The sequence below is a fragment of the Maylandia zebra genome, linkage group LG9 (assembly GCF_041146795.1).
Source record: "Maylandia zebra isolate NMK-2024a linkage group LG9, Mzebra_GT3a, whole genome shotgun sequence".
NCBI classification, from domain to species: Eukaryota; Metazoa; Chordata; class Actinopteri; order Cichliformes; family Cichlidae; genus Maylandia; species Maylandia zebra.
In genome coordinates, this window is record NC_135175.1 from 22,622,982 (window position 1) to 22,637,885 (window position 14,904).

Genomic DNA, 14,904 nt, shown 5'->3' on the forward strand with positions numbered 1-14,904 from the left:
TGGCTGGGAAGCCGTGCAGGCCCTGATTTGTGGATTTGAATTCCTCAGCCCTCAGATATGATTGGCTGGCTTAGAAGCCACGAAGGCCCAAATATGCAAATTTGAATGCCTCAGGACACATATTTGATTGGCTGGGAAACTGTGCAGGCCCTGATTTGAAAATTTGAATGTCTCAGTCCTCACAGAGGATTGGCTGCCTGGGGACCTGGCAGAAATATATAGAAATACTATTATTAAGCATAAATACTACATTTAGTAGAAATACTATGTTTTAGCACAAATACTATAAAAAGCAGAAATACTATAATTTAGCAGAAATACTATATTAAGCACAAATCCTATAAAAAGCAGAAATAGGATGATTAAGCATAAACACTACATTTAGTAGAAATACTATGTTTGAGCAAAAATCCTATAAAAAGCAGAAATACTATATTAGGCACAAATCCCATAAAAAGCAGAAATAGTATGATTAAGCATAAATACTACATTTAGTAGAAATACTATGTTTTAGCACAAATCCTATAAAAAGCAGAAATACTATAATTTAGCAGAAATACCATATTAAGCACAAATCATATAAAAAGCAGAAATACTATATTAAGCACAAATTCTATAAAAAGCAGAAATACTATATTAAGCACAAATCCTATTAAAAGCAGAAATACTATATTAAGCACAAATCCTATTAAAAGCAGAAATACTATATTAAGCACAAATCTTATGAAATAGCAGAAACAGTATGATTTAGCACAATAGTAATAAGTTAAACAGAAAAATTAGAAAAGCAAAATGGACAGCTGAAAAAATGCTGAACATGCTGAGGGTCCCTCAAATATACTTGTTAAATGAAAAAATCAGCATAAAAATGCACAGGGAGAGAGAAGTAAGTTTCTAGGTCAGCCTGGGAGCTGCTGAATTTGAATCCACCAATCAGAGAGCCTGTGTACTTTTTCCCGCCAAAACAGGTGCATCTTTTTACACACGCAGCAGAGAGAGGCACAGGATTATTGCAGCCTATTTCTCATAGTGAGGACTCCCCTCAAACAAATGACCATAATTTCCTAACCATAGGGGCTAGAGCGGTCATTCTTACACCGTTTTGTTCAGAAGAGATGGGGGAATCTTCCAGTGTTAACAATTTATCATTAAAATGTGAATTTTTAGAGATATACGACATGGATGACTTGTTGACTTAGAAGCCACGAATTCCCCAATATGCAAATTTGAATGCCTGAGGCCACATATATGATTGGCTGGCTGGGAAGCTGTGCAGGCCCTGATTTGAAAATTTGAATTTCTCAGTCCTCACAGAGGATTGGCTGCCTGGGGACCTGGCAGAAATATATAGAAATATTATGATTAAGCATAAATACTACATTTAGTAGAAATACTATGTTTTAGCACAAATACTATAAAAAGCAGAAATACTATAATTTAGCAGAAATACTATATTAAGCACAAATCCTATAAAAAGCAGAAATACTATATTAGGTACAAATCCTATAAAAAGCAGAAATACTATATTAGGCACAAATAGTATAAAAAGCAGAAATACTATAATTTAGCAGAAATACTATGTTAGGCACAAATCCTATAAAAAGAATAAATACTATAATTTAGCAGAAATACTATATTAGGCACAAATCTTATGAAAAGCAGAAATAGTATGATTTAGCAGAATAGTAATAACTTACAAAATTACAAATATGGAGGCATATTGGAACACAAATGCACAGAGGGACACACAAACACAGGCTCTAATCCAGTCAACCAGTCTAACTATATTCAATTTAAATCCTACAATGACATGCTGCCAAATAAGGGCAGGGTTCTCTCTCTCCCACTAAACACACACACACACACACACACACACACACACACACACACACAGAGGGAGAGAGCTGCCGAATTTAAATCCACCAATCAGAGTGGCTGTTTACGTTTTCCCGCCAAAACAGGTGCATCTTTTTACACACGCAGGACAGAGAGGCACAGGATTATTGCAGCCTATTTCTCATAGTGAGGACTCCCCTCAAACAAATGACCATAATTTCCTAACCGTAGGGGCTAGAGCGGTCATTCTTACACCGTTTTGTTCAGAAGAGATGGGGGAATCTTCCAGTGTTAACAATTTATCATTAAAATATGAATTATTAAAGATATTTGACTTCTAATGCACCATAACTGAGCAGAGCGAAGCAAAAACTGCCTTGACTTGCCCTCAAACAACGCTTTCTAACTCTAAATCTATTTGGAGTATCGATATCATTCTTTCACCGTAAGAGACAGCAGGCTTTGGTGAACAGTCATAGAAATTTTCAGGTCTCTGTGGAAATCCAAAAAAAAGTTATGACGAGAGAAAAAAGTGGTTCATTTCCACAGTTTGAAATCTGAAGAAATCTGAGCGACGGACGAATTTCCTACCCTCAAACAAGTCCAACTCATTTCAGAACGGTAATAGGTGAGAAAGAAATTCTTGAATTGTGAGCGTCAGGGGTGTCTGAAGATATTCGGGGACAAGCCTCATGTCTTAAAGTCGCTTCGTTAAGGAGATATGACGATTCGAATATGCCTCTCATTACAGAAATCCAGCGATGATTTTGAACAAGCTCTCCATTGACTTTATATGGAGAGTTTTCTGACCTTGTGTTGGTCTGAGGAGATTTGCCAAAATTCTATAAATCCCACAACAATGATAGTGACATTTTCTGAAAGCCAGCAAAAATACCTACGTTTTGATGTATAATTTGTGGAAGTTGAGTGAAAATTGAGCAAGTAGCAAGAAGTTGTTCGGACATGAAGTGAAAATTGCAAAACCTTCAGTGACACACTGGAAACCAAGAGCATAGCAACCATAACAACGCATGTATTTTGTGAAAAATCACAATTGTGCAACTGAAAACTTTAAGAGGCATAAAAGTAAAACGGTAAAAGATTTGAAAAAGCTGAATCATACATGAATAGCCCAATAATTTGTGAACATTTTAAAGTTTGAATGGTTTTTCTAGGCGAAAGTATGAGGAAGTAGTTAAGTTTCAAAAACAAGCAAAATTTAGCAGAATTTTGGAAGTTTTCCATTCATTTCAATGGGACAAATTAAAGGAAAAAAGCTTAATATTTTAAAAAGTATAATAGCAAAAAATAGCAAAAATCATAGCGCAAATTAGCAGAAATAGCAGAATAGTTTAAAATTTGAACGGTGAAAATAGCACAAAAATTGTGGAAGTAGTTAAAGGACAAAAAATGAGCAACTTGAAGAATAATAATAATAATAATAATAAAGAATAAAGAGAAACAGGAACTCAATAGTGTGGATGCTTAAAGCATCCACACAACTAGAAAAATTTGCATTTCCTGCGAAAATGCAGTGTGGATGCTTTAAAGCTGAAGCTGTATGCAAAAAGTAGCTGAAAAAGCTGAAAAGTTGCAGAAATTGTAAAAACTTTGCAGAAGCAAAGGAACTTTGCTAAAATGGAATAACTTAGCAGAACTGCAATATCTTAGAGGAAACATAATACTTGGCAGAAATACAATAGCATAGCAGAACTTAGCAGAAATATTGTAACTTACCAGAAACATAACTTCTCAAAAATACAAGAATTTAGGAGAAATAGTATAAGATAACAGAAAGAATATATTTAGACAAAAATACTTAAGCATTACAGAAACACTATGATTTAGAAAAATAGTACAACAGAGCAGAAATATTGTGATTTACCAGAGACACTGTGATGAACTATGAATATTGTAATTTTAAATTGAGACTATGTTTTAGCACAAATATTATAATTTGGCAGAAATACTATAATTTAGCAGAAATACTATATTAAGCACAAATCCCATAAAAAGCAGAAATGGTATGATTAAGCATAAATACTACATTTAGTAGAAATACTTTGTTTTAGCACAAATCCCATAAAAAGCAGAAATACTGTACTATGATTTAGTAGAAAAACTATAATTAATCAGAAATACTAAATTTAGCAGAAATACTATATTAAGCACAAATACTATGAAAAGCAGAAATAGTATGATTAAGCATAAATACTACATTTAGCAGAAATACTATATTAAGCACAAATCCTATAAAAGCAGAAATAGTATATTAAGCACAAATCTTATAAAATAGCAGAAATGCTATGATTTAGCACAATAGTAATAAGTTAAACAGAAAAATTGGAAAAGCAAAATGGACAGCTGAAAAAATGCTGAACATGCTGAGGGTCCCTCAAATATACTTGTTAAATGACAAAAATCTGCAAAAAAATTTATTACAGCCACACAATCACAAATATGTACACATGAGGAAACACACATGCACATAGAGACCCACACACAAGATCCAATTCAGTCAACCAGTCTAAATATATTGAATTTAAATCTTAGAATGAGATCATCCCATTAAAAGCCTCTCTCTCTCTCTCTCTCTCTCTCTCTCTCTGTCTCTGTCACACACACACACAGACACAGACACACACACACACACACACACACACACACACACACACACACACACACACACACACAGGGAGAGAGAAGTAAGTTTCTAGGTCAGCCTGGGAGCTGGTGAATTTGAATCCACCAATCAGAGAGGCTGTGCACTTTTCCCCACCAAAACAGGTGCATCTGTTTACACACGCAGCAGCACAGAGAGACACAGGATTTTTGCAGTCTATTTCTCATAGTGACGACTCCCCTCAAACAAATGACCGTAATTTCCTAACCATAGGGGCTAGAACGGTCATTCTTACACCGTTTTGTTCAGAAGAGATGGGGGAATCTTCAAGTGTTGACAATTTAATATTAAAATATGAATTTTTAGAGATATATGACATGGATGACTTGTTGACTTAGAAGCCACGAATTCCCCAATATGCAAATTTGAATGCCTGAGGCCACATATATGATTGGCTGCCTGGGAAGCCGTGCAGGCCCTGATTTGTGGATTTGAATTCCTCAGCCCTCAGATATGATTGGCTGGCTTAGAAGCCATGAAGGCCCCAATATGCAAATTTCAATGCCTCAGGACACATATATGATTGGCTGGGAAACCGTGCAGGCCCTGATTTGAAAATTTGAATGTCTAAGTCCTCACAGAGGATTGGCTGCCTGGGGACCTGGCAGAAATATATAGAAATACTATGATTAAGCATAAATACTACATTTAGTAGAAATACTATGTTTTAGCACAAATACTATAAAAAGCAGAAATACTATAATTTAGCAGAAATACTATATTAAGCACAAATCCTATAAAAAGCAGAAATAGGATGATTAAGCATAAACACTACATTTAGTAGAAATATTATGTTTGAGCAAAAATCCTATAAAAAGCAGAAATACTATATTAGGCACAAATCCCATAAAAAGCAGAAATAGTATGATTAAGCATAAATACTACATTTAGTAGAAATACTATGTTTTAGCACAAATAGTATAAAAAGCAGAAATACTGTAATTTAGCAGAAATACTATATTAGGCACAAATCTTATAAAATAGCAGAAATAGTATGATTTAGCACAATAGTAATCAGTTAAACAGAAAAATTGGAAAAGCAAAATGGACAGCTGAAAAAATGCTGAACATGCTGAGGGTCCCTCAAATATACTTGTTAAATGACAAAAATCAGCAAAAAAATGCACAGGGAGAGAGAAGTAAGTTTCTAGGTCAGCCTGGGAGCTGCTGAATTTGAATCCACCAATCAGAGAGCCTGTGTACTTTTTCCCGCCAAAACAGGTGCCTCTTTTTACACACGCAGCACAGAGATGCACAGGATTATTGCAGCCTATTTCTCATAGTGAGGACTCCCCTCAAACAAATGACCATAATTTCCAAACCGTAGGGGCTAGAGCGGTCATTCTTACACCGTTTTGTTCAGAAGAGATGGGGGAATCTTCCAGTGTTTACAATTTATCATTAAAATATGAATTATTAAAGATATTTGACTTCTAATGCACCATAACTGAGTAGAGCGAAGCAAAAACTGCCTTGACTTGCCCTCAAACAACGCTTTGTAACTCGAAATCTATTTGGAGTATCGATATCATTCTTTCACCGTAAGAGACAGCAGGCTTTGGTGAACAGTCATGGAAATTTTCAGGTCTCTGTGGAAATCCAAAAAAAAGTTATGACGAGAGAAAAAAGTGGTTCATTTCCACAGTTTGAAATCTGAAGAAATCTGAGCGAAGGACGAATTTCCTACCCTCAAACAAGTCCAACTCATTTCAGAACGGTAATAGGTGAGAAAGAAATTCTTGAATTGTGAGCGTCAGGGGTGTCTGAAGATATTCGGGGACAAGCCTCATGTCTTAAAGTCGCTTCGTTAAGGAGATATGACGATTCGAATATGCCTCTCATTACAGAAATCCAGCGATGATTTTGAACAAGCTCTCCATTGACTTTATATGGAGAGTTTTGAGACCTTGTGTTGGTCTGAGGAGATTTGCAAAAATTCTATAAATCACACAACAATGATAGTGACATTTTCTGAAAGCCAGCAAAAATACCTACGTTTTGATGTATAATTTGTGGAAGTTGAGTGAAAATTGAGCAAGTAGCAAGAAGTTGTTCGGACATGAAGTGAAAATTGCAAAACCTTCAGTGGCACACTGGAAGCCAAGAGCATAGCAACCATAACAACGCATGTATTTTGTGAAAAATCACAATTTTGCAACTCAAAACTTTAAGAGGCATAAAAGTAAAACAGTAAAAGATTTCAAAAAGCTGAATCATACCTGAATAGCCCAATAATTTATGAACATTTTAAAGTTTGAATGGTTGTTCTAGGTGAAAATATGAGGAAGTAGTTAAGTTTCAAAAACAAGCAAATTTTAGCAGAATTGCAGAAGTTTCCCATTCATTTCAATGGGACAAATTAAAGGAAAAAAGTGGAATATTTTAAAAAGTATAATAGTTAAAAATAGCAAAAATCGTAGCAAGAAAGAGCAAAAATAGCAGAATAGTTTAAAATTTGAACGGTGAAAATCGGCTGAAAATTGTGGAAGTAGTTAAGTGCCAAAAAGTGTACGGAAGCAACTAGAATAATAATAATAATAATAATAATAACTAGAAAAATTTGCATTTCCTGCGAAAATGCAGTGTGGATGCTTAAAGCTGAAGCTGTATGCAAAAAGTAGCTGAAAAAGCTGAAAAGTTGCAGAAATTGTAAAAACTTTGCAGAAGCAAAAGAAGTTTGCTAAAATGGAATAACTTAGCAGAACTGCAATATCTTAGAGGAAACATAATACTTGGCAGAAATACAATAGCATAGCAGAATTTAGCAGAAATATTGTAACTTACCAGAAACATGATAACTTCTCAAAAATACAAGAATTTAGGAGAAATAGTATAAGATAACAGAAAGAATATATTTAGCCAAAAATACTTAAACATTACAGAAACACTATGATTTAGAAAAATAGTACAACAGAGCAGAAATATTGTGATTTACCAGAGACACTGTGATGAACTATGAATATTGTAATTTTAAATTGAGACTATGTTTTAGCACAAATATTATAATTTGGCAGAAATACTATAATTTAGCAGAAATACTATATTAAGCACAAATCCTATAAAAAGCAGAAATGGTATGATTAAGCACAAATACTACATTTAGTAGAAATACTTTGTTTTAGCACAAATCCCATAAAAAGCAGAAATACTGTACTATGATTTAGTAGAAAAACTATAATTAATCAGAAATACTAAATTTAGCAGAAATACTATATTAAGCACAAATACTATGAAAAGCAGAAATAGTATGATTAAGCATAAATACTACATTTAGCAGAAATACTATATTAAGCACAAATCCTATAAAAGCAGAAATAGTATATTAAGCACAAATCTTATAAAATAGCAGAAACAGTATGATTTAGCACAATAGTAATAAGTTAAACAGAAAAATTGGAAAAGCAAAATGGACAGCTGAAAAAATGCTGAACATGCTGAGGGTCCCTCAAATATACTTGTTAAATGACAAAAATCTGCAAAAAAATTTATTACAGCCACACAATCACAAATATGTACACATGAGGAAACACACATGCACAGAGAGACCCACACACAAGATCCAATTCAGTCAACCAGTCTAAATATATTGAATTTAAATCTTAGAATGAGATCATCCCATTAAAAGCCTTTCTCTCTCTCTCTCTCTCTCTCTCTCTCTCTCTGTCACACACACACACACACACACACACACACACACACACACACACACACACAGGGAGAGAGAAGTAAGTTTCTAGGTCAGCCTGGGAGCTGCTGAATTTGAATCCACCAATCAGAGAGCCTGTGTACTTTTTCCCGCCAAAACAGGTGCATCTTTTTACACACGCAGCAGAGAGAGGCACAGGATTATTGCAGCCTATTTCTCATAGTTAGGACTCCCCTCAAACAAATGACCGTAATTTCCTAACCGTAGGGGCTAGAACGGTCATTCTTACACCGTTTTGTTCAGAAGAGATGGGGGAATCTTCAAGTGTTGACAATTTAATATTAAAATATGAATTTTTAGAGATATATGACATGGATGACTTGTTGACTTAGAAGCCACGAATTCCCAAATATGCAAATTTGAATGCCTGAGACCACATATGTGATTGGCTGGCTGGGAAGCCATGCAGGCCCTGATTTGTGGATTTGAATTCCTCAGCCCTCAGATATGATTGGCTGGCTTAGAAGCCACGAAGGCCCCAATATGCAAATTTGAATGCCTCAGGACACTTATTTGATTGGCTGGGAAACTGTGCAGGCCATGATTTGAAAATTTGAATGTCTCAGTCCTCACAGAGGATTGGCTGCCTGGGGACCTGGCAGAAATATATAGAAATACTATTATTAAGCATAAATACTACATTTAGTAGAAATACTATGTTTTAGCACAAATACTATAAAAAGAAGAAAAACTAATTTAGCAGAAATACTATATTAAGCACAAATCCTATAAAAAGCAGAAATACTATAATTTAGAACAAATAGTATAAAAAGCAGAAATACTATAATTTAGCAGAAATACTATATTAAGCACAAATCTTATAAAAAGCAGAAATAGGATGATTAAGCATAAACACTACATTTAGCAGAAATACTATGTTTGAGCAAAAATCCTATAAAAAGCAGAAATACTATATTAGGCACAAATCCCATAAAAAGCAGAAATAGTATGATTAAGCATAAATACTACATTTAGTAGAAATACTATGTTTTAGCACAAATAGTATAAAAAGCAGAAATATTGTAATTTAGCAGAAATACTATATTAGGCACAAATCTTATAAAATAGCAGAAATAGTATTATTTAGCACAATAGTAATAAGTTAAACAGAAAAATTGGAAAAGCAAAATGGACAGCTGAAAAAATGCTGAACATGCTGAGGGTCCCTCAAATATACTTGTTAAATGAAAAAATCAGCAAAAAAATGCACAGGGAGAGAGAAGTAAGTTTCTAGGTCAGCCTGGGAGCTGCTGAATTTGAATCCACCAATCAGAGAGCCTGTGTACTTTTTCCCGCCAAAACATGTGCCTCTTTTTACACACGCAGCACAGAGAGGCACAGGATTATTGCAGCCTATTTCTCATAGTGAGGACTCCCCTCAAACAAATGACCATAATTTCCAAACCGTAGGGGCTAGAGCGGTCATTCTTACACCGTTTTGTTCAGAAGAGATGGGGGAATCTTCCAGTGTTTACAATTTATCATTAAAATATGAATTATTAAAGATATTTGACTTGTAATGCACCATAACTGAGTAGAGCGAAGCAAAAACTGCCTTGACTTGCCCTCAAACAACGCTTTCTAACTCGAAATCTATTTGGAGTATCGATATCATTCTTTCACCGTAAGAGACAGCAGGCTTTGGTGAACAATCATGGAAATTTTCAGGTCTCTGTGGAAATCCAACAAAAAGTTATGACGAGAGAAAAAAGTGGTTCATTTCCACAGTTTGAAATCTGAAGAAATCTGAGCGAAGGACGAATTTCCTACCCTCAAACAAGTCCAACTCATTTCAGAACGGTAATAGGTGAGAAAGAAATTCTTGAATTGTGAGCGTCAGGGGTGTCTGAAGATATTCGGGGACAAGCCTCATGTCTTAACTTTGCTTCGTTAAGGAGATATGACGATTCGAATATGCCTCTCATTACAGAAATCCAGCGGTGATTTTGAACAAGCTCTCCATTGACTTTATATGGAGAGTTTTCTGACCTTGTGTTAGTCTGAGGAGATTTGCAAAAATTCTATAAATCCCACAACGATGATGGTGACATTTTCTGAAAGCCAGCAAAAATACCTACGTTTTGATGTATAATTTGTGGAAGTTGAGTGAAAATTGAGCAAGTAGCAGGAAGTTGTTCGGACATGAAGTGAAAATTGCAAAACCTTCAGTGGCACACTGGAAGCCAAGAGCATAGCAACCATAACAACACATGTATTTTGTGAAAAATCACAATTTTGCAACTCAAAACTTTAAGAGGCATAAAAGTAAAACAGTAGAAGATTTGAAAAAGCTGAATCATACCTGAATAGCCCAATAATTTGTGAACATTTTAAAATTTGAATGGTTGTTCTAGGTGAAAATATGAGGAAGTAGTTAAGTTTCAAAAACAAGCAAATTTTAGCAGAATTGCTGAAGTTTCCCATTCATTTCAATGGGACAAATTAAAGGAAAAAAGCTTAATATTTTAAAAAGTATAATAGTTAAAAATACCAAAAGTCATAGCGCACATTAGCAGAAGAAGCAGAATAGTTTAAAATTTGAACGGTGAAAATCGGCTGAAAATTGTGGAAGTAGTTAAGTGCCAAAAAGTGTACGGAAGCAACTAGAATAATAATAATAACTAGAAAAATTTGCATTTCCTGCGAAAATGCAGTGTGGATGCTTAAAGCTGAAGCTGTATGCAAAAAGTAGCTGAAAAAGCTGAAAAGTTGCAGAAATTGTAAAAACTTTGCAGAAGCAAAAGAACTTTGCTAAAATGTAATAACTTAGCAGAACTGCAATCACTTAGAGGAAACTGTAAAGCTGAAGCTGTCTGCTGAAAATAGTTGAAGCTGAAGAAATCAAAGTCAGTGTTTAAAAAGTTGCTGAAATTTTAATAACTTTGCAGAACAATATCAAGTTAAGAAAAATGTAATAACTTAGAAGAAATGCAATAATTTAGAATAACATAACTTAACATAACATAACAAACAAAAGTAGTGTAACCTAGCAGAAATAATATAATTTAGTAGAAAATTAAAAACTTGGCAGAAATATTACAACTTATCAGAACTGCTAGAAATTTGCAGAAATGTAATAATTAGGCAAAACTGTCAACAGATAACAGCTGAAAATGCTGAAGTAACCTCAAAGTTACTTGTTTAACTGTGAAAAATTACCAAAAACATTAGAAAAGGAAGAAAACGTGCCGGCAGATAAACTAATGTGGAACAAAACCAAGGTAAAATTGCGAGTTTGCACAGCTGGTGAAATCTAAAAATGGCAAAAAAACATAACAAAGGCAAGACCCACACAAACAACATTTAGGTAATAAATGCACAAGATGCTGCGGTCAGAGATTAAAACACCCAAAAATAATGTTATTGAAATGCCAAAAAGTGGTAGAAAGTTTAGAAAGTAGAAAACCAGTAGTAGAAAAGTAGAACATTCAAATATTTTTAGAAACATATGATACAAAATATTTACTCAGTTGTTTCCAATGATTACAATAATGGCATAAAGAAATAAAAATACCATTTGGGACAAACAGAAAAATATTAATAGAAAATGCAAATCAAATTGATCTAAAATCTATACAAACAATTGAAGCATCTGTTGGAATTGTGAACATATCCTTGTTTGCCATGTTTATGTTTATGGCCCTAAGATGCGCAGACACATGATAGGCTATTAACTGCAAAAATATACACATATATAGCAAGTGAGAGACAAAAATATATCCTCTGATTTGCTGGAGTTTTGTGTAAATACCATTTGGCAAGGATAAACAACATGTTCCTATGCCACATTAAAATTTTCATAAGCTTAATTTTTTCAATTAGTTTACAGTTTCCTGATTTGATGATAAATATGGTACCAATCTACAAAATACTGTCAAAATGAAGTCCACATTGTGATATATTTGAGGTGTGGAGAGTCACACAGCTGAACAATCGATTTGCATATTTAAAGAAACAAGGATCAAATAAAGAACATCGTTGTGGAATAAATTACAGTGAAAAATAGTCACTGCTTTGCGTTAGAGAGTGACTTATGATGAGGTATTAATTGGCTTAACTTTACCTCTAACATCTTTTCACATAGTGCTGTGACCAGGCTGAAATCCATCATAAAGTAACTGTAAACAGTAGAACCATTAGCATGAATGTTATGGTTCTACTCTGATCAAAACTCAAGTCAGCTGTGTGACCTGATATAAAATGATAAAGAGGAACACATATAAATGGATGTGACCTTTATGAACTTTTCAAAATGACTTTATATGTCTGACCCATTATCTATATATATTACAGCAGCGGTCCCCAACCCCCGGGCCTCGGACCGGTACCGGTCCGTGAGTCGTTTGGTACCGGGCCGCGAGAGATGAGGCTCAGGTGTGAAATGTATCGTTTTCAGGGTTTTTATCGGTTTTCAGCGTTATTTTGTTATCGTTTTTATCGTTTACTCGGTTTTCCTGGGTCTTTTGACGTGTGTTATGAATAAATTTTCTTTTTTTTGGTACCGGTACTAGTTTTATTTTGTTATATTTATCCGCGACACCTTAAAGGCCGGTCCATGAAAATATTGTCGGGCATAAACCGGTCCATGGCGCAAAAAAGTTTGGGGACCGCTGTATTAGAGCAGATGTGGAAAACCACTGTTAGACCTACTCTATACTAATGTAGTTACTGACACCCCATACTAAGGCAGGATTCATACAAACACACATTATTTATTCTCTTAAACACTTTCTTTTTTCACATTTTGAGATTGTGTAATTTCTAAAAAGAATACATGTAATGGTTCAATAGATATAGTTATTTAAATGTCCATAATAATCACATGATCATTTTTGTACATCCTACAATCCAGGATTTAGAGCTGTGTGTCTGTATGAATTCAGCTTGCTATACTTATAGACTTAGATATATTAATCCACTATTTACCCAAACAAGTTACATTGTTTGGGTAAATAGATTGGGTTTGTTCTACAAAATAATTATTCAACAATAAAAAAAACACAAAAAAAATCTGCACATTAATCCAGAGTTCAGTTTCATATGTCTGATATTGTTTGTTAAATCTGGTGACACAAACACAGTCAATAATTCATTGCTAGCGTGACATGTGGTCCTTTTTGCCTTTGACCAATGATATGCTGGTTACTTGGACCAGTTTAGTATTTGCTGTCACAGAGGAATGTTAACCATAAATCCAAAAGACAAAACTGAAAAAAATATGTTAATTGCAAACATGTTTTTGCTTAGTAAAAGGATTGAAATTACATGGAAACTGTCACCTTAAAGCCTCATTGTAAATATCATCACAAACAGATGTTTTCCACACAGTTAACAAAGCTCCACCACATCCGATCACTGCACATAAATCTAAAAGAAAACAAAAACAAATAAAAAAAATTAAATTAACACAAGGGAAGACTTTTGACTTAATAACTACGCTTAAAATAAGTGTTACCTTTGAATATTTGTGGGAAAAATCTGATGCTACCCCAAGAATACAAAGCCACACTGGAAACGATGACAGGCTTGCAGCCCTCTGTCTTCCTGGAGTCAGGTGCCTGATCAGTAGCAGTGAGTTGACAGAAGTCGGTGTCTGTAAGAGTGGCCAAACACTGATACTCTGTCCACTTGAGTAGAGTCTAAGAAGCTGGAATGCAGGCACACTGGACGAGCTTGTTCTAAAAAATACAGAAAAAGGAACATTTTATTTGTGTTAAGGCCTAAAAACTACAAATAAGTTATGCAATGAACAATGTTGAAATACCTTATAGGTGCTGCAGGCCACATAACCAGAATCCAGAGCAATCTCACACTCACATGATGGTGAGGAAAGACATGAGCTCTGCAATGAGGTTTGAATGTCTCAGTTGGGACACTGAAGAACTCAGAAGACAGCAATACCTGCACAGAGAGACAGAGTAGAAAAAGCATAGATTTGTAATCCATAATGTGAATTAAAACTCAAAAAGTGTCAACAAGTATAATCATTTGAGTGTGGAATTATTTATGCACTAAACAGGATTTTAATTAATTAATTGAATTAAAAACACTGACATTTTTTATCAAAGATAAAGAATCATACCTCTCTCTGCTCTGAGGATCACTGAGCATCTCTGACAGGAAATACAGTTTCCTCAGTAGGAGTCATCATTCATGGTCTCAGAGGTGTGTAGTGTGGCAGCATCATGATGGTCTCCAGATCAGGCAGGAGGTCAGGTGATGGGTGTGTCATCTTCTCCATTGAAGACATACTGGTATGGCAGTTCATAAAACAGCAGTCTCTGTGTGGCATGTAGTTATCTGTGCAGTCCAGCACTGATGGATCAGGTTTGGCTCAGCAGTTCATGAAGATGGTGTTAAGATGTTGTTGTTTCAGCTGAGGATGGTGAAGTTTGAAGGTTTTCCCACAAAGGAAACAGGACTGTGTGTGGCCTGTCTGAAAAAAATACATCTACAAAACATAAAGTGCTTTTAACACCACCCACCCCCCCTCCCCACCCACCCATCTCAGCCCCCAAGTGTCTATATAATGCTGGTATGGGGTGTCAGTTACTAAATCTAATTAGTGCGTCAGAAAGCGGGGGCTACACCTAAAGCCCCCGCTTTCTGATGTCTTTGTTTATTAGCAGCTTTTTCCAGCTGCTCAGAGAATTCTGACTTGGCCTTTATCCACCCAAAC

General features: G+C 34.9%; 1 long non-coding RNA gene across 1 annotated transcript; it reads right to left on the bottom strand.

The window, feature by feature from the left end:
• Positions 1-13,686: 13,686 nt before the first annotated feature.
• LOC143420510 (uncharacterized) lies at positions 13,687-14,633 on the bottom strand. Its single transcript, XR_013100339.1, has 3 exons — positions 14,308-14,633; positions 13,990-14,126; positions 13,687-13,903 (listed from the first exon to the last, which is right to left on the bottom strand). It is a non-coding gene; the product is annotated as an uncharacterized LOC143420510 (long non-coding RNA).
• Between the last annotated feature and the right edge of the window lie 271 nt (positions 14,634-14,904).